This window comes from Maylandia zebra, linkage group LG11, assembly GCF_041146795.1.
Source record: "Maylandia zebra isolate NMK-2024a linkage group LG11, Mzebra_GT3a, whole genome shotgun sequence".
Classification (NCBI taxonomy): Eukaryota; Metazoa; Chordata; class Actinopteri; order Cichliformes; family Cichlidae; genus Maylandia; species Maylandia zebra.
In genome coordinates, this window is record NC_135177.1 from 35,524,329 (window position 1) to 35,548,306 (window position 23,978).

The window sequence follows — 23,978 nt, forward strand, 5'->3', positions numbered from 1 at the left end:
TTAAAGAGTTACAAGAGAGTGAAGAAAGAAAAAGGATCATGAATGAGGAAAACAAAACAACGGACAGTGAACAGCTCAGACAGACCCTGGAACGCCAATGCTTTGCACATGAAATTGACATATTGAGGCGGCATAACGAACTTCTTGAACAGGACCTCCAGGAGCTTTCCAAAAGGAGTGGTGATTCTCAAAAAGAACTGAAACCACACGATGAGGGTGTGAAAGGAGAATCACGGATCTCCAAAGCCACTGAGAAAGACTCCGAACATGATTTTGAAGTGACCAACAGAGAAAAGGAGTTGTTGTGCCATGAATTTGAGGAAATGAAAAGAGAGCTTGAAGAGGTCAAGAAAAATCTGTATGATTCACAGGAAGCCTTGAAAACAGAAGACATGGCGTTGCAAACCCAAGCTCAGACTCCCAAAGTTTCACAGGAAGAACATAACAATCTGATAAACAACTACGATGTCCAAGTTGACATACTCAAACAACAAAATAAGGCCTTAGAAAATACGGTTAGTGACCTTACCAAAAAGATGTGGAATGGACGGGAAGCGATGAGACAAATGGAAAAGAACTTTCAAGAACAAAGGAAGCTACTCGAAAATCTCCGAGGAGAATTCGAGGAAATTTAGCACAACTACGACTTTGGCCCTCCCTATTAAAGCTGGTTAACGCAGGTTCAATAGGGCTATAACTTAGACAATGGAAGTTCATTTGATTTAATTGGCCCAAAATGAGTGACTGCACCCAGACACTCAGTAGCAAAAAAATTACAGAGATTCAAGAGAGAAAACTGTTTCTGCATAGACTCCTATAGTACTGCAAGTCGTGTCATCGCTTGGTGTCCTGCATAGAGTGCAGGTTTAAGGTATCTACGTATCTTTCAGAATTAGAAGCTATGCTGCGTCAGGGGTTATAACAGCTGTGCCCCCCCCCCCAACCGGTCGAGGCAGATGGCCGCCCCTCACTGAGCCTGGTTCTGCCGAAAGTTTCTTCCTGTTAAAAGGGAGTTTTTCTTTCCCACCGTCACCAAGTCTAAGGAGCTTGGAGAAAAGCGCCTGGACTTCTTTAACTTAAAGAAGTCCAGGCGCTTTTCTTTCCAAGCTCCTTAGACTACTATGGCCTTGATGACTGATAACCTTCACAGACACTGTCATCAAGGGTTTGCTCACAGGGGATCATCTGATTGTTGGGGGGTTTTCTCTCTTATATTGTATGGTCTTTACCTTACAATATAAACAGCCGAGAAGCGGCTATTTTTGCGATCCGGTGCTTTAGAAATACATCTTAGCTGAACTGAACTCCATAACATCTGGACCGAAATGCCTACACACAACGGTAGGCATTTCAATCAAGAGCTCTGTCCAAAACGTTCAATGACAAGCATCAGCACCAGGATTGTTTTTTAGCTCACCAACAGTTCATGTTCCCTACCCATTTTTTATTGTAACTGCAACTTTGTAAGACTGGGTTGGGAGATGTTCTTGTGGTGAGCTTTTATTTACATAATTGGTTTCTTTAATAGTGAAATAAAATAAATTTGTATAACTGGAAACAGCGTTCTCCTGTGTGATTATCACATTGTATTCTTTAAACCATATAACAGAATATATAATATATATAATTTACTCATAGTAATATTAATATCTAATGTGATTGAGTTTCCTTATCTCTACTTATGTGCTGATGTGTTCACTGAGGCCATTGTATGGTCCATTTTGGCTGCATTTCCATGTTTTAAACATGAAATTTGCTTATTTAAAGGGTGTCTCATGTATCTCTTATGCAGAAATATGTGTTGCCTAGCTGGACAAATGTAGCACAGGTCTACTATTATTGGTCACGTGTGTTTTCCCCCCCAGCCATCATGTTCTGTTTGTGCTTAGTTATGTCCATGTCTTATCTCCTGTCCCCTTTTCCCTCTGTATGTATTCACAGTGTACGTGTTCCTCGTCGGTTCGTCATGCTAAGTCTGCGTGTCTTATTCCGTCATGTGTCATGTATCACTCCAAATCTCACTGACTTTAACTAATAATAACTGTTTGCTGAGTGTTATGTCTAAAAGGTATTGCACAATCGCCTCTAGTAGAGGATCAGGTTTGTTTTCCACTGATAATGGATTTTAACATGACTGACCAATGATTGTGGAGCACGTCAATGTAGGATCTTATAAATACAACGAGCAAACTTAAATGTTTTAAAATGTTCAAAAAATTAATGTATTATATTTCTGAAGTATGACGGAAGGAAAAAGTTACATTTTTTTCATATTTTAAAAAAAAATCCATGGGTTTAATGGGTCCATCATCACTATATTGAGGGCCTTGTATAATAGCCCAACTGAAAAAGTAAAGATTAACGGTGAACTTTCAGATGCTTTCAAGCTTGAAAGGTCCACAAGACAAGGATGCCCACTGAGTCCACTCTTATTTGCTATTTTTATAGAGCCATTGGCTGAAAGGATTAGGCAGAATGGTAACATAAAAGGGATTAATATCACTGGAAGTGAGCAGAAATTGGCCTTGTTTGCAGATGACATTTTGGTTTACTTATCAAAACCTACCGAATCACTTATGGAGCTCATGTCAGTGTTAAAGGAGTATGGGCTATACTCGGGATATAAATTGAATATACAAAAAACACAAGTTCTTAGTAGCTTTTATAGCCCTCCCCAGAATCTGCTCAACAAATACAAACTAAGCTGGGACAAAAGAACTATCAAATATCTGGGCATAAACTTATCAATGGATATAACTAGCTTGGAAGAAATCAACTACCCCCTACTTAAAAAAGATATCATGCTAAATATTAGCAGATGGTCTATCTAAGCATTTCTTCTAGAGTGGACATCATAAAAATGAATATGCTCCCAAAGATATTAAACTTATTCCAGTCTGTTTCTATAGAAAACCCTGAGTGGGGTTTGTAGAGTGGGATAGGACCCTCTCAAGATTTATATGGGCGGGTAAAAAGCCAAGAGTTAAGTTCAAAACACTTCAGCTTCCCAAAGCTTCCCAAAGATCACTTATGGAGCTCCTTGAGTGGGATAGGACCCTCTCAAGATTTATATGGGCGGGTAAAAAGCCAAGTAGGCAAGAGTTAAGTTCAAAACACTTCAGCTTCAGCTTCCCAAGCTTCCCAAAGATAAAGGAGGATTAGGCATCCCTTGCCTACAGGATTACTACAGGGCAACACAAATAAGAAATCTGGTGGGCTGGTGTAAACCCGGATACTGTTCAACAGAGACACAAATCTGGCATTGATATCTGACATCACAACAGAGAGACGAATCTGGCATTAATATCTGACATCACAACAGAGAGACGAATCTGGCATTGATATTTGATATCACAACAGAGAGACGAATCTGGCATTAATATCTGACATCACAACAGAGAGACGAATCTGGCATTAATATCTGACATCACAACAGAGAGATGAATCTGGCATTGATATCTGACATCACAACAGAGAGACGAATCTGGCATTGATATCTGACATCACAACAGAGAGACGAATCTGGCTTTGATACTTGACATCACAACAGAGAGACGAATCTGGCATTGATATTTGACATCACAACAGAGAGACGAATCTGGCTTTGATACTTGACATCACAACAGAGAGATGAATCTGGCATTAATATCTGACATCACAACAGAGAGACGAATCTGGCATTGATATTTGACATCACAACAGAGAGACGAATCTGGCATTGATATCTGACATCACAACAGAGAGACGAATCTGGCATTGATATTTGACATCACAACAGAGAGACGAATCTGGCATTGATATTTGACATCACAACAGAGAGACGAATCTGGCATTAATATCTGACATCACAACAGAGAGACGAATCTGGCATTGATATCTGACATCACAACAGAGAGACGAATCTGGCATTAATATCTGACATCACAACAGAGAGACGAATCTGGCAATGATATTTGACATCACAACAGAGAGACGAATCTGGCATTAATATTTGACATCACAACAGAGAGACGAATCTGGCATTGATATCTGACATCACAACAGAGAGATGAATATGGCATTAATATTTGACATCACAACAGAGAGACGAATCTGGCATTGATATCTGACATCACAACAGAGAGATGAATCTGGCATTGATATTTGACATCACAACAGAGAGATGAAGCTGGCATTGATATTTGACATCACAACAGAGAGATGAATCTGGCATTGATATTTGACATCACAACAGAGAGACTGGATGTCAATGTCAGAAAGATGACTGTGACGTCAGAACCCTCTAAATCTTGTAATTTACAGATGGTAAATGGCCTGTATTTGCATAGCGCTTTACTAGTCCCTAAGCACCCCAAAGCACTTTACACATCCAGTCATCCACCAATTCACACACTGGTGATGGCAGCTACATTGTAGCCACAGCCACCCTGGGGCGCACTGACAGAGATATTTAATTCCAAATGATTTGACTGCATCATTGCGTCTTTGAGTTATGACCCAAACTCTCTATCAACTTTGTGAATAAATTCACGTCCCCCTGTGACCTCATAATTACACCACAGTTCAGATGGCATGAATGAGTCATGAGGTCACACCAACAGTGACAACATCAGCAGTGACATCACTAAAGTTGCCAGGTGAGTCCATAAATAGAACCCGTGACGTGGAGCAGGTACCGCCGTTTTGGACAATGCCACGACGCAGGTATAGACGCAAACATGCGAGGTCTTCTCGCCCCGTTCGCAGACACAAGAGACCCCACAAGGCCTCGGGTGTCCGCAGACGTGGGAGAAGATACCGTCGCAGACATTAGACAATCTCAATAAACATGTAGGATGAACATCAAAACTTTGGTCCAATCAAGTTTTTTTTAGATAACATATGTTGTTGTTGTTTTGTGTGTGTTTGTTATCAATGTTGTGGAAAAAAGTTAAGCTTAGTAAGCCATCAAGCACTGATCACTCGTAGAAGAGCACCAATAGGAGACAGAACTAATTAGAAGGTGTTATTATTCAGTCTGTACATCGAATAGAAGGCACTAACCACAAGGTGATCTTCAATTCATCTCTGTGTGAATGTGAACGGGGCGAGAAGACCCCCACTAACCGCATGTCCCTAGACTGTGGGAGGAAGCTCGAGAGAACATCCAGACTCCACACAAAGACCCCGGCCTGATGAGGCTAGGGTCCTGAGTTCGATACCCTAAACTGAACGCAGGACAGAGGAAGGGATGGGTGATGTTCATGTGCGCCCAGGTGTATGATGTGGCTCTTTGTCTGTGACTGGTTGGCTGTCCCAGCCCTGGCCCTTCATGTATTTCAGTAATGTCCTTTTCTCCCGTCTCGTTTCCATGTTTTTCCCTTGTGACCCATTCCTTCTGTCACGTGTGTTTCCCCCCCAGCCATCATGTTCTGCTTGTGCTTAGTTATGTCCATGTCTTATCTTCTTTCCCCTTTTCCCTCTGTATGTATTCACATTGTACATGTTCCTCGTCGGCTCGTCATGCTAAGTCTGCGTGTCTTATTCCGTCATGTGTCATGTATCACTCCAAATCTCACTGACTTTAACTAATAATAACTGTTTGCTGAGTGTTATGTCTAAAAGGTATTGCACAATCGCCTCTAGTAGAGGATCAGGTTTGTTTTCCACTGATAATTGATTTTAACATGACTGACCAATGATTGTGGAGCACGTCAATGTAGGATCTTATAAATACAACGAGCAAACTTAAATGTTTTAAAATGTTCAAAAAATTAATGTATTATATTTCTGAAGTATGACGGAAGGAAAAAGTTACATTTTTTTCATATTTTAAAAAAAAAAATCCATGGGTTTAATGGGTCCATCATCACTATATTGAGGGCCTTGTATAATAGCCCAACTGCAAAAGTAAAGATTAACGGTGAACTTTCAGATGCTTTCAAGCTTGAAAGGTCCACAAGACAAGGATGCCCACTGAGTCCACTCTTATTTGCTATTTTTATAGAGCCATTGGCTGAAAGGATTAGGCAGAATGGTAACATAAAAGGGATTAATATCACTGGAAGTGAGCAGAAATTGGCCTTGTTTGCAGATGACATTTTGGTTTACTTATCAAAACCTACCGAATCACTTATGGAGCTCATGTCAGTGTTAAAGGAGTATGGGCTATACTCGGGATATAAATTGAATATACAAAAAACACAAGTTCTTAGTAGCTTTTATAGCCCTCCCCAGAATCTGCTCAACAAATACAAACTAAGCTGGGACAAAAGAACTATCAAATATCTGGGCATAAACTTATCAATGGATATAACTAGCTTGGAAGAAATCAACTACCCCCTACTTAAAAAAGATATCATGCTAAATATTAGCAGATGGTCTATCTAAGCATTTCTTCTAGAGTGGACATCATAAAAATGAATATGCTCCCAAAGATATTGTACTTATTCCAGTCTGTTTCTATAGAAAACCCTGATAGATACTTTGTAGAGTGGGATAGGACCCTCTCAAGATTTATATGGGCCGGTAAAAAGCCAAGATTTAAGTTCAAAACACTTCAGCTTCCCAAAGATAAAGGAGGATTAGGCATCCCTTGCCTACAGGATTACTACAGGGCAACACAAATAAGAAATCTGGTGGGCTGGTGTAAACCCGGATACTGTTCAACAGAGAGACGAATCTGGCATTGATATTTGACATCACAACAGAGAGACGAATCTGGCATTGATATCTGACATCACAACAGAGAGACGAATCTGGCATTGATATCTGACATCACAACAGAGAGACGAATCTGGCATTGATATCTGACATCACAACAGAGAGACGAATCTGGCATTGATATCTGACATCACAACAGAGAGACGAATCTGGCATTAATATCTGACATCACAACAGAGAGACGAATCTGGCATTAATATCTGACATCACAACAGAGAGACGAATCTGGCATTAATATCTGACATCACAACAGAGAGACGAATCTGGCATTGATATTTGACATCACAACAGAGAGACGAATCTGGCATTAATATTTGACATCACAACAGAGAGACGAATCTGGCATTGATATCTGACATCACAACAGAGAGACGAATCTGGCATTGATATCTGACATCACAACAGAGAGACGAATCTGGCATTAATATTTGACATCACAACAGAGAGACGAATCTGGCATTGATATTTGACATCACAACAGAGAGACGAATCTGGCATTGATATTTGACATCACAACAGAGAGACGAATCTGGCATTGATATTTGACATCACAACAGAGAGACGAATCTGGCATTGATATTTGACATCACAACAGAGAGATGAATCTGGCATTGATATTTGACATCACAACAGAGAGACTGGATGTCAATGTCAGAAAGATGACTGTGATGTCAGAACCCTCTAAATCTTGTAATTTATAGATGGTAAATGGCCCATATTTGCATAGCGCTTTACTAGTCCCTAAGGACCCCAAAGCACTTTACACATCCAGTCATCCACCCATTCACACACTGGTGATGGCAGCTACATTGTAGCCACAGCCACCCTGGGGCGCACTGACAGAGATATTTAATTCCAAATGATTTGACTGCATCATTGCGTCTTTGAGTTATGACCCAAACTCTCTATCAACTTTGTGAATAAATTCACGTCCCCCTGTGACCTCATAATTACACCACAGTTCAGATGGCATGAATGAGTCATGAGGTCACACCAACAGTGACAACATCAGCAGTGACATCACTAAAGTTGCCAGGTGAGTCCATAAATAGAACCCGTGACGTGGAGCAGGTACCGCCGTTTTGGACAATGCCACGACGCAGGTATAGACGCAGACATGCGAGGTCTTCTCGCCCCGTTCGCAGACACAAGAGACCCCACAAGGCCTCGGGTGTCCGCAGACATGGGAGAAGATACCGTCGCAGACATTAGACAATCTCAATAAACATGTAGGATGAACATCAAAACTTTGGTCCAATCAAGTTTTTTTTAGATAACATATGTTGTTGTTGTTCTGTGTGTGTTTGTTATCAATGTTGTGAAAAAAAGTTAAGCTTAGTAAGCCATCAAGCACTGATCACTCGTAGAAGAGCACCAATAGGAGACAGAACTAATTAGAAGGTGTTATTATTCAGTCTGTACATCGAATAGAAGGCACTAACCACAAGGTGATCTTCAATTCATCTCTGTGTGAATGTGAACGGGGCGAGAAGACCCCCACTAACTGCATGTCCCTAGACTGTGGGAGGAAGCTCGAGAGAACATCCAGACTCCACACAAAGACCCCGGCCTGATGAGGCAATGGGGTCCTGAGTTCGATACCCTAAACTGAACGCAGGACAGAGGAAGGGATGGGTGATGTTCATGTGCGCCCAGGTGTATGATGTGGCTCTTTGTCTGTGACTGGTTGGCTGTCCCAGCCCTGGCCCTTCATGTATTTCAGTAATGTCCTTTTCTCCCGTCTCGTTTACATGTTTTTTGATATCACAACAGAGAGACGAATCTGGCATTGATATTTGACATCACAACAGAGAGACGAATCTGGCATTGATATCTGACATCACAACAGAGAGACGAATCTGGCTTTGATATCTGACATCACAACAGAGAGACGAATCTGGCATTAATATCTGACATCACAACAGAGAGACGAATCTGGCATTAATTTCTGACATCACAACAGAGAGACGAATCTGGCATTGATATTTGACATCACAACAGAGAGACGAATCTGGCATTAATTTCTGACATCACAACAGAGAGACGAATCTGGCATTGATATTTGACATCACAACAGAGAGACGAATCTGGCATTAATTTCTGACATCACAACAGAGAGACGAATCTGGCATTAATATTTGACATCACAACAGAGAGACGAATTTGGCATTAATATTTGACATCACAACAGAGAGACGAATCTGGCATTAATTTCTGACATCACAACAGAGAGACGAATCTGGCATTAATTTCTGACATCACAACAGAGAAGCGAATCTGGCATTGATATCTGACATCACAACAGAGAGACGAATCTGGCATTGATATCTGACATCACAACAGAGAGATGAATCTGGCATTAATATCTGACATCACAACAGAGAGACGAATCTGGCATTGATATTTGACATCACAACAGAGAGACGAATCTGGCATTGATATCTGACATCACAACAGAGAGATGAATCTGGCATTAATATCTGACATCACAACAGAGAGACGAATCTGGCATTGATATTTGACATCACAACAGAGAGACGAATCTGGCATTAATATCTGACATCACAACAGAGAGACGAATCTGGCTTTGATATCTGACATCACAACAGAGAGACGAATCTGGCATTGATATTTGACATCACAACAGAGAGACGAATCTGGCATTGATATCTGACATCACAACAGAGAGACGAATCTGGCTTTGATATCTGACATCACAACAGAGAGACGAATCTGGCATTAATATCTGACATCACAACAGAGAGACGAATCTGGCATTAATTTCTGACATCACAACAGAGAGACGAATCTGGCATTGATATTTGACATCACAACAGAGAGACGAATCTGGCATTAATTTCTGACATCACAACAGAGAGACGAATCTGGCATTAATATTTGACATCACAACAGAGAGACGAATCTGGCATTAATTTCTGACATCACAACAGAGAGACGAATCTGGCATTAATTTCTGACATCACAACAGAGAAGCGAATCTGGCATTGATATCTGACATCACAACAGAGAGATGAATCTGGCATTAATTTCTGACATCACAACAGAGAGACGAATCTGGCTTTGATATCTGACATCACAACAGAGAGACGAATCTGGCATTGATATTTGACATCACAACAGAGAGACGAATCTGGCATTGATATTTGACATCACAACAGAGAGACGAATCTGGCATTAATTTCTGACATCACAACAGAGAGACGAATCTGGCATTAATATTTGACATCACAACAGAGAGACGAATCTGGCATTAATATCTGACATCACAACAGAGAGACGAATCTGGCATTAATTTCTGACATCACAACAGAGAGACGAATCTGGCATTAATATTTGACATCACAACAGAGAGACGAATCTGGCATTGATATCTGACATCACAACAGAGAGACGAATCTGGCATTGATATCTGACATCACAACAGAGAGACGAATCTGGCATTGATATCTGACATCACAACAGAGAGACGAATCTGGCATTAATATTTGACATCACAACAGAGAGACGAATCTGGCATTAATATTTGACATCACAACAGAGAGACGAATCTGGCATTAATATCTGACATCACAACAGAGAGACGAATCTGGCATTGATATCTGACATCACAACAGAGAGACGAATCTGGCATTAATATCTGACATCACAACAGAGAGACGAATCTCGCATTGATATCTGACATCACAACAGAGAGACGAATCTGGCATTGATATCTGACATCACAACAGAGAGACGAATCTGGCATTAATATCTGACATCACAACAGAGAGACGAATTTGGCATTAATATTTGACATCAGAACAGAGAGACGAATTTGGCATTAATATTTGACATCACAACAGAGAAGCGAATCTGGCATTAATATCTGACATCACAACAGAGAGACGAATTTGGCATTAATATTTGACATCAGAACAGAGAGACGAATTTGGCATTAATATTTGACATCACAACAGAGAGACGAATCTGGCATTGATATTTGACATCACAACAGAGAGACTGGATGTCAATGTCAGAAAGATGATTGTGATGTCAGAACCCTCTAAATCATGTAATTTACAGATGGTAAATGGCCTGTATTTGCATAGCGCTTTACTAGTCCCTAAGGACCCCAAAGCACTTTACACATCCAGTCATCCACCCATTCACACACTGGTGATGGCAGCTACATTGTAGCCACAGCCACCCTGGGGCGCACTGACAGAGATATTTAATTCCAAATGATTTGACTGCATCATTGCGTCTTTGAGTTATGACCCAAACTCTCTATCAACTTTGTGAATAAATTCACGTCCCCCTGTGACCTCATAATTACACCACAGTTCAGATGGCATGAATGAGTCATGAGGTCACACCAACAGTGACAACATCAGCAGTGACATCACTAAAGTTGCCAGGTGAGTCCATAAATAGAACCCGTGACGTGGAGCAGGTACCGCCGTTTTGGACAATGCCACGACGCAGGTATAGACGCAAACATGCGAGGTCTTCTCGCCCCGTTCGCAGACACAAGAGACCCCACAAGGCCTCGGGTGTCCGCAGACGTGGGAGAAGATACCGTCGCAGACATTAGACAATCTCAATAAACATGTAGGATGAACATCAAAACTTTGGTCCAATCAAGTTTTTTTTAGATAACATATGTTGTTGTTGTTCTGTGTGTGTTTGTTATCAATGTTGTGGAAAAAAGTTAACAACTCCCCCACTAACCGCATGTCCCTAGACTGTGGGAGGAAGCTCGAGAGAACATCCAGACTCCACACAAAGACCCCGGCCTGATGAGGCTAGGGTCCTGAGTTCGATACCCTAAACTGAACGCAGGACAGAGGAAGGGATGGATGATGTTCATGTGTGCCCAGGTGTATGATGTGGCTCTTTGTCTGTGACTGGTTGGCTGTCCCAGCCCTGGCCCTTCATGTATTTCAGTAATGTCCTTTTCTCCCGTCTCGTTTCCATGTTTTTCCCTTGTGACCCATTCCTTCTGTCACGTGTGTTTCCCCCCCAGCCATCATGTTCTGCTTGTGCTTAGTTATGTCCATGTCTTATCTCCTGTCCCCTTTTCCCTCTGTATGTATTCACAGTGTACATGTTCCTCGTCGGCTCGTCATGCTAAGTCTGCGTGTCTTATTCCGTCATGTGTCATGTATCACTCCAAATCTCACTGACTTTAACTAATAATAACTGTTTGCTGAGTGTTATGTCTAAAAGGTATTGCACAATCGCCTCTAGTAGAGGATCAGGTTTGTTTTCCACTGATAATGGATTTTAACATGACTGACCAATGATTGTGGAGCACGTCAATGTAGGATCTTATAAATACAACGAGCAAACTTAAATGTTTTAAAATGTTCAAAATATTAATATATTATATTTCTGAAGTATGACGGAAGGAAAAAGTTACATTTTTTTCATATTTTAAAAAAAAATCCATGGGTTTAATGGGTCCATCATCACTATATTGAGGGCCTTGTATAATAGCCCAACTGCAAAAGTAAAGATTAACGGTGAACTTTCAGATGCTTTCAAGCTTGAAAGGTCCACAAGACAAGGATGCCCACTGAGTCCACTCTTATTTGCTATTTTTATAGAGCCATTGGCTGAAAGGATTAGGCAGAATGGTAACATAAAAGGGATTAATATCACTGGAAGTGAGCAGAAATTGGCCTTGTTTGCAGATGACATTTTGGTTTACTTATCAAAACCTACCGAATCACTTATGGAGCTCATGTCAGTGTTAAAGGAGTATGGGCTATACTCGGGATATAAATTGAATATACAAAAAACACAAGTTCTTAGTAGCTTTTATAGCCCTCCCCAGAATCTGCCCAACAAATACAAACTAAGCTGGGACAAAAGAACTATCAAATATCTGGGCATAAACTTATCAATGGATATAACTAGCTTGGAAGAAATCAACTACCCCCTACTTAAAAAAGATATCATGCTAAATATTAGCAGATGGTCTATCTAAGCATTTCTTCTAGAGTGGACATCATAAAAATGAATATGCTCCCAAAGATATTGTACTTATTCCAGTCTGTTTCTATAGAAAACCCTGATAGATACTTTGTAGAGTGGGATAGGACCCTCTCAAGATTTATATGGGCGGGTAACAAGCCAAGAGTTAAGTTCAAAACACTTCAGCTTCCCAAAGATAAAGGAGGATTAGGCATCCCTTGCCTACAGGATTACTACAGGGCAACACAAATAAGAAATCTGGTGGGCTGGTGTAAACCCGGATACTGTTCAACAGAGAGATGAATCTGGCATTGATATTTGACATCACAACAGAGAGACGAATCTGGCATTGATATCTGACATCACAACAGAGAGATGAATCTGGCATTGATATCTGACATCACAACAGAGAGACGAATCTGGCATTGATATCTGACATCACAACAGAGAGACGAATCTGGCTTTGATACTTGACATCACAACAGAGAGACGAATCTGGCATTGATATCTGACATCACAACAGAGAGACGAATCTGGCATTGATATCTGACATCACAACAGAGAGACGAATCTGGCATTAATATCTGACATCACAACAGAGAGACGAATCTGGCATTGATATCTGACATCACAACAGAGAGACGAATCTGGCATTGATATCTGACATCACAACAGAGAGACGAATCTGGCATTGATATCTGACATCACAACAGAGAGATGAATCTGGCATTGATATCTGACATCACAGCAGAGAGACTGGATGTCATGTCAGAAAGATGACTGTGATGTCAGAACCCTCTAAATCTTGTAATTTACAGATGGTAAATGGCCTGTATTTGCATAGCGCTTTACTAGTCCCTAAGGACCCCAAAGCACTTTACACATCCAGTCATCCACCCATTCACACACTGGTGGTGGCAGCTACATTGTAGCCACAGCCACCCTGGGGCGCACTGACAGAGATATTTAATTCCAAATGATTTGACTGCATCATTGCGTCTTTGAGTTATGACCCAAACTCTCTATCAACTTTGTGAATAAATTCACGTCCCCCTGTGACCTCATAATTACACCACAGTTCAGATGGCATGAATGAGTCATGAGGTCACACCAACAGTGACAACATCAGCAGTGACATCACTAAAGTTGCCAGGTGAGTCCATAAATAGAACCCGTGACGTGGAGCAGGTACCGCCGTTTTGGACAATGCCACGACGCAGGTATAGACGCAAACATGCGAGGTCTTCTCGCCCCGTTCGCAGACACAAGAGACCCCACAAGGCCTCGGGTGTCCGCAGACGTGGGAGAAGATACCGTCGCAGACATTAGACAATCTCAATAAACATGTAGGATGAACATCAAAACTTTGGTCCAATCAAGTTTTTTTTAGATAACATATGTTGTTGTTGTTCTGTGTGTGTTTGTTATCAATGTTGTGGAAAAAAGTTAAGCTTATGTAAAAGGTTAACATATGTGTTAAGTTGAAATGTGTGGCTGGTAAATCTGGATTACACTAATAGTTAAAAAATTAAGAGATAAAAAGACTTATGGGGATGTTAGTTCAGTTTATGTCTTCATACAAGGAAATAAAGGGAACACCCCAGTTATATTTTGGTCTTTGTTATATCGTTCAGTGTTAAATCAGTATTTTCTAATTACACTTTACATCTTCCATGGCATTACTTAAAAAATACCACTAGGTGGCGCATAGCGGCCAGGAGGAGCGTAAACCCCCCTGGGAGGCAAATCTGCAGAATAAATCCTGCAGTTGAAACGTAAACAAGTTCATGATCTGTGCCTCTTTATTTCAATACACAGGTGGGTTACTAGTCCTCAAAATGACTAATAGGTAACACAGTAGAAGCAATAAGACTGTTGTGAACTCGTGAATGAAAGTATACCGTTATAAGTTAAGTACTGTTTAAGTATTGTGTTTTGAATGAGATCGTGATGTGAACGTGATCGTGCTAGGCTAATGGACTGGCTAGCGGGGGAAGTGAGCCTCAAGTACCGTAGCGATGCTAAGGCACGTTCTCAGTTGTGTGTTCTCTATATGTCTTGTTGAAGTAAGACAGGATGCAAAGGCTGTAATTAATGCTTGCATAGCTGCTCATGTGCTGTATACGAATGGTTATTTGCTATTTACGGGCTGTGAGTTACAGTACATTGTATTTCTTGATGCAGTGATATGTATGTGTAACCGGAACAAAGGCTGAGGCAACCTGGTCACTGCGAGCCAATGTTATCTATATTTATGATGGTTAATGTATACTCGGCAAGGTTATTCCTGTACTTTTGACAATGCGCTGACAGCTGTTATGCCACACGTTACAAAGAATTGCTGGGTCTTATGAGAGGCGATTAATGATTTGTTCCCCTGTTGATGAGCAGAATAAATCCTGCAGTTGAAACGTAAACAAGTTCATGATCTGTGCCTCTTTATTTCAATACACAGCTGCAGGATCTAGGATCGCACCCCTCCCAGGCACCTGTCACACCAGGGGGGCAACACTTAGTAAGCCATCAAGCACTGATCACTCGTAGAAGAGCACCAATAGGAGACAGAACTAATTAGAAGGTGTTATTATTCAGTCTGTACATCGAATAGAAGGCACTAACCACAAGGTGATCTTCAATTCATCTCTGTGTGAATGTGAACGGGGCGAGAAGACCCCCACTAACTGCATGTCCCTAGACTGTGGGAGGAAGCTCGAGAGAACATCCAGACTCCACACAAAGACCCCGGCCTGATGAGGCTAGGGTCCTGAGTTCGATACCCTAAACTGAACGCAGGACAGAGGAAGGGATGGGTGATGTTCATGTGCGCCCAGGTGTATGATGTGGCTCTTTGTCTGTGACTGGTTGGCTGTCCCAGCCCTGGCCCTTCATGTATTTCAGTAATGTCCTTTTCTCCCGTCTCGTTTCCATGTTTTTCCCTTGTGACCCATTCCTTCTGTCACGTGTGTTTCCCCCCCAGCCATCATGTTCTGCTTGTGCTTAGTTATGTCCATGTCTTATCTCCTGTCCCCTTTTCCCTCTGTATGTATTCACAGTGTACATGTTCCTCGTCGGCTCGTCATGCTAAGTCTGCGTGTCTTATTCCGTCATGTGTCATGTATCACTCCAAATCTCACTGACTTTAACTAATAATAACTGTTTGCTGAGTGTTATGTCTAAAAGGTATTGCACAATCGCCTCTAGTAGAGGATCAGGTTTGTTTTCCACTGATAATGGATTTTAACATGACTGACCAATGATTGTGGAGCACGTCAATGTAGGATCTTATAAATACAACGAGCAAACTTAAATGTTTTAAAATGTTCAATATATTAATATATTATATTTCTGAAGTATGACGGAAGGAAAAAGTTACATTTTTTTCATATTTTAAAAAAAAATCCATGGGTTTAATGGGTCCATCATCACTATATTGAGGGCCTTGTATAATAGCCCAACTGCAAAAGTAAAGATTAACGGTGAACTTTCAGATGCTTTCAAGCTTGAAAGGTCCACAAGACAAGGATGCCCACTGAGTCCACTCTTATTTGCTATTTTTATAGAGCCATTGGCTGAAAGGATTAGGCAGAATGGTAACATAAAAGGGATTAATATCACTGGAAGTGAGCAGAAATTGGCCTGGTTTCAGATGAAATTTTGGTTTACTTATCAAAACCTACCGAATCACTTATGGAGCTCATGTCAGTGTTAAAGGAGTATGGGCTATACTCGGGATATAAATTGAATATACAAAAAACACAAGTTCTTAGTAGCTTTTATAGCCCTCCCCAGAATCTGCTCAACAAATACAAACTAAGCTGGGACAAAAAAACTATCAAATATCTGGGCATAAACTTATCAATGGATATAACTAGCTTGGAAGAAATCAACTACCCCCTACTTAAAAAAGATATCATGCTAAATATTAGCAGATGGTCTATCTAAGCATTTCTTCTAGAGTGGACATCATAAAAATGAATATGCTCCCAAAGATATTGTACTTATTCCAGTCTGTTTCTATAGAAAACCCTGATAGATACTTTGTAGAGTGGGATAGGACCCTCTCAAGATTTATATGGGCGGGTAAAAAGCCAAGATTTAAGTTCAAAACACTTCAGCTTCCCAAAGATAAAGGAGGATTAGGCATCCCTTGCCTACAGGATTATTACAGGGCAACACAAATAAGAAATCTGGTGGGCTGGTGTAAACCCGGATACTGTTCAACAGAGACACGAATCTGGCATTGATATTTGACATCACAACAGAGAGACGAATCTGGCATTGATATCTGACATCACAACAGAGAGATGAATCTGGCATTGATATTTGAGATCACAACAGAGAGACGAATCTGGCATTAATATTTGACATCACAACAGAGAGACGAATCTGGCATTAATATTTGACATCACAACAGAGAGACGAATCTGGCATTGATATCTGACATCACAACAGAGAGACGAATCTGGCATTGATATCTGACATCACAACAGAGAGACGAATCTGGCATTGATATCTGACATCACAACAGAGAGACGAATCTGGCATTGATATTTGACATCACAACAGAGACGAATCTGGCATTGATATCTGACATCACAACAGAGAGACGAATCTGGCATTGATATCTGACATCACAACAGAGAGACGAATCTGGCATTAATATTTGACATCACAACAGAGAGACGAATCTGGCATTGATATCTGACATCACAACAGAGAGACGAATCTGGCATTAATATCTGACATCACAACAGAGAGACGAATCTGGCATTGATATCTGACATCACAACAGAGAGACGAATCTGTCATTGATATCTGACATCACAACAGAGAGACGAATCTGGCATTAATATCTGACATCACAACAGAGAGACGAATCTGGCATTAATATCTGACATCACAACAGAGAGACGAATCTGGCATTAATATCTGACATCACAACAGAGAGACGAATCTGTCATTGATATCTGACATCACAACAGAGAGACGAATCTGGCATTAATATCTGACATCACAACAGAGAGACGAATCTGGCATTAATATCTGACATCACAACAGAGAGACGAATCTGTCATTGATATCTGACATCACAACAGAGAGACGAATCTGGCATTGATATCTGACATCACAACAGAGAGACGAATCTGGCATTAATATCTGACATCACAACAGAGAGACGAATCTGTCATTGATATCTGACATCACAACAGAGAGACGAATCTGGCATTAATATCTGACATCACAACAGGTGGCAGAGCAGGTCAGCCACTAATCAGAAGGTCGGTGGTTCGATCCCAGGCTGCACCCTGGCTGCATGCCAAATATCCTTGGACAAGATACTAACCCCGTGTTTGCCTACTGGTAGTGGTCAGAGGGCCTGGTGGCGCCTGTGTCCGGCAGCCTCGCCTCTGTCAGTGCGCCCCAGGGCAGCTGTGGCTACAATGTAGCTTGCTATCGCCAGTGTGTGAATGTGTGTGTGAATGGGTGAATGACTGAATGTAGTGTAAAGCACTTTGGGGTCCTATGGACTAGAAAAGCGCTATACAAATGCAGGCCATTTACGAATCTGGCATTGATATCTGACATCACAACAGAGAGACGAATCTGGCATTGATATCTGACATCACAACAGAGAGACGAATCTGGCATTGACATTTGATATCACAGCAGAGAGATGAATCTGGCATTGATATCTGACATCACAGCAGAGAGACTGGATGTCATGTCAGAAAGATGACTGTGATGTCAGAACCCTCTAAATCTTGTAATTTACAGATGGTAAATGGCCTGTATTTGCATAGCGCTTTACTAGTCCCTAAGGACCCCAAAGCACTTTACACATCCAGTCATCCACCCATTCACACACTGGTGATGGCAGCTACATTGTAGCCACAGCCACCCTGGGGCGCACTGACAGAGATATTTAATTCCAAATGATTTGACTGCATCATTGCGTCTTTGAGTTATGACCCAAACTCTCTATCAACTTTGTGAATAAATTCACGTCCCCCTGTGACCTCATAATTACACCACAGTTCAGATGGCATGAATGAGTCATGAGGTCACACCAACAGTGACAACATCAGCAGTGACATCACTAAAGTTGCCAGGTGAGTCCATAAATAGAACCCGTGACGTGGAGCAGGTACCGCCGTTTTGGACAATGCCACGACGCAGGTATAGACGCAGACATGCGAGGTCTTCTCGCCCCGTTCGCAGACACAAGAGACCCCACAAGGCCTCGGGTGTCCGCAGACGTGGGAGAAGATACCGTCGCAGACATTAGACAATCTCAATAAACATGTAGGATGAACATCAAAACTTTGGTCCAATCAAGTTTTTTTTAGATAACATATGTTGTTGTTGTTCTGTGTGTGTTTGTTATCAATGTTGTGAAAAAAAGTTAAGCTTAGTAAGCCATCAAGCACTGATCACTCGTAGAAGAGCACCAATAGGAGACAGAACTAATTAGAAGGTGTTATTATTCAGTCTGTACATCGAATAGAAGGCACTAACCACAAGGTGATCTTCAATTCATCTCTGTGTGAATGTGAACGGGGCGAGAAGACCCCCACTAACTGCATGTCCCTAGACTGTGGGAGGAAGCTTGAGAGAACATCCAGACTCCACACAAAGACCCCGGCCTGATGAGGCTAGGGTCCTGAGTTCGATACCCTAAACTGAACGCAGGACAGAGGAAGGGATGGGTGATGTTCATGTGCGCCCAGGTGTATGATGTGGCTCTTTGTCTGTGACTGGTTGGCTGTCCCAGCCCTGGCCCTTCATGTATTTCAGTAATGTCCTTTTCTCCCGTCTCGTTTCCATGTTTTTCCCTTGTGACCCATTCCTTCTGTCACGTGTGTTTCCCCCCCAGCCATCATGTTCTGCTTGTGCTTAGTTATGTCCATGTCTTATCTCCTGTCCCCTTTTCCCTCTGTATGTATTCACAGTGTACATGTTCCTCGTCGGCTCGTCATGCTAAGTCTGCGTGTCTTATTCCGTCATGTGTCATGTATCACTCCAAATCTCACTGACTTTAACTAATAATAACTGTTTGCTGAATGTTATGTCTAATTACTTTGTCTTATTACTTTGCATTGATTTAATTACTTCGACAATTTCACTAATGGTTATCTCTCTATCAATTTCTGTTCTGTCATTTACCGATATTTGTGGAATCGGTAATCTATCAAGCGTTTCAGCAATCTTTTTTTCATTAACCGGATCTGAGGTATAAAGATTGGAATAGAACATTTTAAACTGGTCATTAATGGTTTTCGGATCAGACGTCTTTTCTCCAGAGGTTTTACAGATTTCAGAAATCGTGTTAGCTGATATGGATTGCTTAATTTGATGTGCCAAAAGTTTTCCGGCTCTTTCCCCATGTTCATAGAACTTTTGACTTGATTTGAAAAATAAACATTCTGTTTGCTGAATGGACCGAATTTTTTATTCTGAATTTAGTAATAATTTTCTCTTATATAGGTCTATTGTTGGTGTCAGGGACAAAGCAGTAAAGCATAAAGGACACAGGTGGTTTTAATTCAAAAAATGGGTTTTGACCCAAAAATATGAAAATATATTTAACAAAGCCAAAACTTAAACAGGCAGACCAATAAAGGAGGTCAACTCAATAGACTAAACTCAAGATAATAATTAACAAAACCTCAAACAAACATATGGTAAACTGACCTGCTGAAATGACACACAGGGGGACTTAAATACTGGTTTAGCTAAACCAAATGACACACACGGGGGAAAACAAGATGGCTGCCATATAACCAACTAATACAAAACATTTAAACAAACATGAAACACCCCCCAGGCAATGAAGCATGTGGTGCAATCCAATTAGGCTGTCAGCAGTACTTCAGGTCTCCCAGCCCTTTGCCACACCTTTTGCCAGACAGGAGGAGACACCAACCCCCAGGTAACTCAAACAAAGAAAGATGTATTAATATAACATAAAACAGAACTTTGACCTTGCAAGGTTAATATGTGTGCACTCCATATAAACATTGGAAGGTGTGATGGAAAAATGAATACATTTAAGAAATGATATTGAACAATAAATAGAATATTTTAAAGTAGTGACTGTAAATTAAACTAAAGTGAATCAACGGGTGATGAGGTGTGGAGCTTACCATGTGTGGCATGCCATCACACACCTCCCCTCTTCAGAGCTCTCGCTGGAACAGCGAGAGAGATAGTCAGCAGTAAGGTTCTCCTTGCCTGGTACGTGGTGGACAGTGAATCGGAATGGCTGTAAGGCCAGGTACCAGTGGGTAATTCGCCCATTTGTGTCCTTCATCTGCTCAAGCCACTGTAGTGCTTTGTGATCAGTTTCCAAGGTGAAGTCTCTTCCCAGTAGATAGTAGCGGAAGGAGTCCAGGGCCCACTTGATCGCTAAGGTCTCCTTCTCTACTGTGGAATACCGAACTTCCTGTGGAAACAGTTTCCGGCTGATGTAAGCCACTGGATGGCGGCCTTCCATGGTTTCCTGAAGGAGGACAGCTCCCAGGCCCCGATCTGAAGCATCAGTCTGTAATATGAATGGTTCATCAAAGTTGGGACTGTACAAAACCGGTTGCTTACTTAGTGACTGTTGTATGTCATGAAACGCTGCCACTGCCTCCTCTGTCCACTGGATGTAATTGGGGGAACGTGATCCCGTCAGGTCTGTGAGCAGAGCTGCCCTGTTGGAGAACTGAGGGATGAAACGACGGTAGAAACCTGCCATGCCCAAAAAGGATCTCAGCTGCTTCCTTGTTTGGGGCAGGGGGGATGATTCCATGGCCTCGATTTTGCTGACTTGTGGCCTGATAACCCCCTTGCCGATGACATGGCCCAGGTATTCTGTCTCAGCAGCGGCGAAAACACACTTTGACGGATTCACCGTCAACCCAGCTGAGTGCAGGTGGTCCAGAACAGTTCGCAGGTGTTCCACATGCTCCTCCCAGGTGTTGCTGTGGATAACAATATCATCCAAGTAAGCAGCAGCAAAGTCAGAGCAGTCATGTAATACCTGATCCATCAGCCGTTGGAAAGTTGCTGGAGCTCCATGTAGTCCAAATGGCAAGACTGTAAATTGGAAAAGCCCCCATGGTGTTCTGAATGCTGTGAACTCTCTGGACCGTTGAGTGAGTGGGACCTGCCAGTAACCCTTACACAGATCTATTGTGGTCAGGTACCTTGCTTTTCCCAGACGTTCAAGTAGATCATCAATTCTTGGTGTCGGGTAGGAGTCAAACATGGATATGGAGTTCAGGTACCTGAAATCAATGCAGAACCTCATACTCTCATCCTTTTTGGGTACCAAGACCACAGGGTTGCACCATTCACTCTTAGATCTTTCAATGATCCCTAGAGATAGCATCAAATAGATTTCCTTCTTCAATGAAGGCAGCAGACGTTCTGGGATCCTGTAACTTAATCGTCTCACAGAGGCACCTTCTCGTACCACAATATCATGTTCGACAATGTCAGTTCTCCCTGGATTCTCTTGAAAGACTGCTGATTTACACATTTCTCTCACCTGCTGCTGCTTGTCCTCTGGGAGATGGCTGAGATCATAATCTAGAGAGCCAGCAGGTGGTAGATATTGCTCATCTGCTTCATCTTCTTCAGGCACTCGCCGTATGAGCATTGCATCCGCCTTGTGTTTAATACGCTCCACCCACTCCTTCAGAAGGTTTATATGCAAGACCTTGCTGGAGCGCAACTGCCCTGGGGTGGACACCTCATATGTGGTGGGTCCCAGCTTCCTCATGACTTCAAATGGCCCCTGCCACTTTGCCAACAATTTGTTGTTGTCACTGGGGAGGAGCACGAGCACCTTTTGTCCTGGCTCAAACACACGCTGACGAGCAGATTTATCATACCAAGACTTCTGCTGCTGCTGGGCCTCCACCATATGTGATTGAGCAAGTTCACCCATTTTCTCCAACCGTTCTCTCATCTGAATGACATAAGACAAAATGTTCTTGGATCCCCCCTCCACCTTGTCTCCCTCCCAAATCTCCTTTAACAGAGTTAGAGGGCCACGAACCTCATAACCATACAACAGCTCAAAAGGTGAAAAACCTGTGGAGGCTTGGGGGACTTCTCTATAAGCAAAGAGTAGATATGGCAGCCATTGATCCCAATCGTTACCACTGTCGTTGACAAACTTCCTGAGCATCTGTTTCAATGTCTGGTTAAACCGTTCTGTCAGCCCATCAGTTTGAGGGTGGTATGGTGAAGTTCTCAGACTCCGGATGCCCAACAACTGATAAACTTGCTTTAACAGAGTAGACATGAAGTTAGTGCCTTGATCAGTTAGTATTTCTCGTGGAAACCCAACTCTTGCAAAGAACTGCACTAAACAAAATGCAATGGGCTTGGCCTTTATAGATTTTAAAGGGAACACCTCAGGATATTTTGTGGCATAATCTGTTACAACAAGCATGTAACGATTTCCTGCTTTGCTCCTCTCAACAGGCCCTACAATATCCATTCCAAGACGCTCAAAAGGAGTGCCGATGACAGGGAGAGGTTGGAGTGGAGCTCTATGGGGGATTTTAGCAGATGTTATCTGACACTGTGGGCAACTTTTACAAAACTGAGCCACATCTTTGCTAAGACCAGGCCAGTAGAAATGATGTTTGATGCGAGCTGTGGTCTTGTGTTTACCAAGGTGGCCAGCCCACGGAATAGAATGGCCTAAGGTGAGAATGGCGTTTCTAACCTTCTGGGGAACCACCAGCTGCAGCACCGACCCCTGCTGACGATAGAGAATGTCATTTTGCAAGATGTACTCACTGTTAACCTGCTCTACTCCAGGTTCCTTTTCTTTGGCCTTCCGGAAAAGAGATATTAAAGATTGATCAGATTTTTGGAGTTCAGCAATTTCAGTTGGAATATTAAACCCTAGGGGTGACGGTGTTGGCTCAGCGTCTGTTAGTGTATCCACAGGTGAAAATTTGAATTTCTCCTGCCTTCTTTGTCTGCGGGTCTTCCGTGGCTTCACCACAGTTGTCTCAAACTCCTCATTAAAAAAAAGGCAGGGCACTCAGGGTCTCAGAGTGGGTACTGACTTGCTTAGCCTGAGCTCTGGTAACAGCTACATTGCACTCCTCAGTCTGCTCAGACTCCAACAAATCAAAAAGCACAGGAAGGTCACGCCCTAACACGGCAGAGTAAGGCAAACTGTTCACAACACCCACATTCAGCAGATACATCTGGTCCTGAACTTTAATGTAGATGTCAGCTGTCGGATATCTTTTCTCATCTCCATGGACACAACAGATTGAAATTGT